Source organism: Artemia franciscana, chromosome 8 (assembly GCF_032884065.1).
Source record: "Artemia franciscana chromosome 8, ASM3288406v1, whole genome shotgun sequence".
Classification (NCBI taxonomy): Eukaryota; Metazoa; Arthropoda; class Branchiopoda; order Anostraca; family Artemiidae; genus Artemia; species Artemia franciscana.
In genome coordinates, this window is record NC_088870.1 from 21,823,805 (window position 1) to 21,828,374 (window position 4,570).

Here is a 4,570-nt window from a genome sequence, read left to right on the forward strand (position 1 = left end):
AATATTTCGGCCCTATGTCCAAGGGCCGTCTTCAGGACATTACGAGAAAGAGAGAGAAAAAAATATGTATATACAAATAAACTTACATTAAAATGTGAAAATTAAAACTAATAATGTTGAAAACTTTTTTAAAACAGCCGTAGCATCCTTACTTCAACGAAGTTAAACCAGGACTTCGTCGCTATTTTTATTTTTAAATGTATAATGCACCACTATAATCGACGTGTAATCAATAAGGCTTACTCTGTATATTTACAAAAACGGAGGGAAGGGACTAGATCCAGCCATCCCTTGTCAGATTATTATAACATCTCTGCTATTATAAAAAGGATTATATTCGGAACTACTAGAGGTATAAGGTTTTTCTGTACGGATACTGCTTACATTGAGAGACCTTTCCAACGGAAAAGTGTCAACTCGCGTTGTTAATGGAAGCGTTACCGGCGCGTGCTGGCTAGTCACCATAGCGCCCAGCCGATGACAAATGGTGATAATCTTTCATCGCTTGGGAACAGGTGTAAACAGTATTGTACCCTTGTGAAGCAATTGATTCTTGAATGATAGTTTTGTGCCTGTATTGCACTTACTGGGCACGAGATCAAAGTTTAGTGACCTTACTAGTGCTACAATCATACGATACACGGTTAAGGGCTACAGTTAAACAAGAATAAACGAGTAAGGAAAATCAAACTTGAATTAATAGAGACAGATTGCGAACTCACTAATGTCATTCACCAAGTGTTTGTTACACGTTATGCTAAGAAACATAGCAGGGAACTTTAAAAAAGAAATATCCCTAATTTAATGAGCTAAAATCGTATTAATTTTAAATTTTTTAATTTTTTTTGTTTTCCTTCGAGTTCAGGTTGTTCTTGATTTTCACTTTTTTTTTTTTTTTACATGTGCATTTATGGCCACTAGAGTCACTTTTAGGCACACATACAGGTTGTACCATCCAATGCAGGCTAGATATTGAATAAAATCCATATAATGCCTATACTTGAAAAACCCCCTCACACCTATACTTGAAAATCCACCTCAAGCCTATTTAGAACCACAGTATTTCATCCTTGACTCTATAGGACAGTGTTCAGGTATTGATTCATAGTTAAGAAAAAGATATTTTACTGCAGTATGTACGGCATAAATAAAATACAAAATTATTTAAAGGGATTTTTAATTGTTGTCCCTATTATTCTCTGCAAGCTGTTTAATTTTTGAGTTTTTCCAATAGCTTTTCAGTCCTTATATCCCTCTGTTAAAGTAACGAAAAAGTTTTATTCAAAGTATAATAAGTAAAATCCATATCAGTTTTTTCAATAACATATCAGTCAGTTTTCAATAACTGAAAACTATATAGAATAGATAGTAACTAGTCTTAGATTTATATGCTGTCCAATGGATCATGTCTTTCAGGAGTTCTATTCGAAAAAGCAAACACTAAGCCTGCCTTGGACCCATTCTGAGAATTTTATTTAGGAAATATTATTATCAAGAAACTGTAGTTAGGCAATGTGTCTATACCGAGAGTCGGGGAGGGAGGACCCCTCCAGGGAAAATGCCTCCCCAGGAAATACCCTCCCGGAAAATACCTCTCACTGAAAAAACTCCCCATGGAAAATACCTCCGTGGAAAACAGTCCTTCCGGCAGAAAATTCACTCCTATTTTCCCCCTGGATAATTACAGATGTCAATTAGAAGGGAAATGAAAACTTCTAATCGGCTGTTTAAATCAGAGGCAATCCTATGGCATCGTTTATAGTAAAAAGCCATAAGGGTTCAATGTATTAATATTTGTTTATTAACTGTTTTCCCAGAGGCATTTCATATAGAAGTGGAGGTCGCATAAACTTTGAAGGGGGCTCATTAAATTCAAATTAAAAGTTCTATTGCCTTTTTTAAGAGCCAAAAGTAATCGGAAGGCAAAAAGCCAAAAGCTAGACTTTTTTCCTCAAACACATCTGATCAAAATTTTTAGATAGCTATTTTCTTCAAAATAGTCCAGAAGTAAAAAAAAACATGCATCCGGGTTTGGTGAACACCCCCCCCCCTTACAGCCCTGGGGTAAGGTCTGTAAGTTATGTAAATTCCTCATTGCTAAGATCTAAGGTTGCTATGTGAAGGATGGTCGAACAAACTTTGGGGGGGGGGGCTCATTCAGTTGGAAATTAAAAGTTATAGTGCCTTTTTCTAAGATTTAGCCTGCTTTTCAACCAGTTACTACTGAATGAGTTGTTACCTACTATAGTGTCTTAAAAAAAAACTATTATTTTAGTTCAACGGCCCTTGTGTTTCAGCAGTCATTTTTAAAGAATTATGACAAAAAGTCCAACTTTAGCATGAAGAATAACGTTTCGAGGGGGTTGACCCCGTTTCCCATAAAAGAATAATTTCTGTTTGTTTCAAGTTTTAATGCCAATCTTTACTTTCAGTTGAAACAAAATGTTTTTTTACTTAATTTCTGATCATTTTCCCAATCATTGAACAGGCTTAACCAAGATATGATGTGGGCTACCAGCCCAATAAACACACGATTTATCGCTGTTAAAGCGTATGAACTAATAATTGTAAATTGGCTGGTAGCTTCCCCCTTTTTCAATTTCGTGCTTTATAATTCAAATATTGGGTTGAAAATAAAATTTTGGACAAGAACTGATAATTTAGTCAAAATTTTCGGTATTAGTTTTGTTGAATAAGTTCCTAATATAAGAGCTTTAAACCTCTACAATGGGGTTCTCTTATTGTTTTTTAGTTAGAGAGGGAGGGAGATGCCTTAAAGGGTGCATTTTAAAGACAAAACATCTCAACTTTCATTTCGCCTTCAGATAAATACAGAATTAGCTCTAAGGGCGAAACGGGCGGAGAGTGAAGATGGAAACTGATATTTAATCCCAGGACCCTAGATATGACTTTTTATTTGGAGGGGGAGGCTCATTTTTTGGAAGGGAGAGGCACAAAAACTGTAATAAACGCATCCAAAATGTGTTATACACAGTTTCTTCTAAGGAAGAGGCGGGGGTGGGGGAGGGCAAAGAATAATATTAAACCTCAAAGTGATCAGAATTTATTCTGTTTCTGAGGGGGACTGCCTCTTCCTCATCCTAACTTCCATCTCATGGTCGTTGGAACTTCGGAGAATGATCATTCGATCAGAAAGTGACAAGTTCTAGTCATTTTTCTTATAAGTTGAAAGTAATTGGAGGCCAACCAGCCCTTGTCTTTCAACTGTTTTTGACATATGGTACTTTTGTTATCCCTTAGGACATCTGATCGACATTATGAGGTACCTAGAATGTACTTTCTCTTCGACTGCTCAGTTTTGTTTGTTGGGAAATTTTCCAAGGAGAGAATTATCGGGGATGGAGGGGGAAGTTTTCCACGGGGAGGTATTTTCCGGGGCAATTTTCCGATAGAAGTATTTTTCAGTGGTGTTTTTTGGAGGGGGGGTACGCCCCTAGACCCGTCTTTGCTATTCGTTCAAAATGAGTGCGTTTGGGGAACTAAAGCTTGTCTAAGTTGTCCAAGGACATCCCCTTCTACTTTGATATACAAAAAACTACAAATTTAATTGTAGCGTTCTTGTACAATAGTTTTTGTAATAGCTGAAGCAATTCCTACCCAAATAAGCAACTCTTAAAATATCTTAGCTATGCCACTGATTATGAGATACGGACAGTAAAAAATCCTTTTGGAATTGGCTTGCCAAAACAAGATTATTCTGAAAATATAGTATAAAAATAAAACATGACCGAAATTTGTCCTGTAAATAAGTGAATGTTGCCCGCCTCAACCACATCATTTTCGGTTAAAGTTTTACTTTTTATGTCTGTGCTTCAAGAATAAATGCTCTATCATTAGAGCAATTAAGATAAAAAGTCCAAACCTGTTATTTGTTACTGTGTTGCAGAATGAAAAGACTCATTGAATTGTGTTTGCTTCTGTCCAAAAGCGATCAGTTCAAACGTTTTGAAATTACCGACAGGCTGCAATCACCAACTGGCTAAATCTGGTATACTCCGAAATTCTTTCAGAAAAGTACTAATGCGATTTTAGTGTAATGACCAGAGCCTTTGGGGGGGGGGGTGACCCTTCTTAAACATGTCACTTTTACTTTACACGTTTCTTACTTCTGTTCGCTTTACATGTTTATTACTTCTCTTCACTTTAAGTTTCCTCGTCACTTTTTACGTGCATTTGGATTCTTTTGGTTTTATCAACATTTTATAAGCAATAATTTATGATTCGGATTGTCTCTGACACAATTGACAGTCTTGATTACTTTCTCTAATTGATAACTCAAATAGTTTTGCCCTTTCCACAAAGTTTTGTTTTCCAGTAAAGCTGAAATTTATTTGCCGATTCTTTCATTTTTGAATAATATATAGGGAAAATAGGGAAAAAAAAATCCCAGTATGTAAATACAACATGCGTAAACAATCCGTTAAATTAAGCCAAGGTGCTTTTCAATTTGCTTAATTACAAACTACATGCAAAGAATCTTAATGTAATTACTTCAAAAGCCCAAGATTACATAGGAGCATTAAATGGGCGGAGCCAAAGGAGTCTTTAA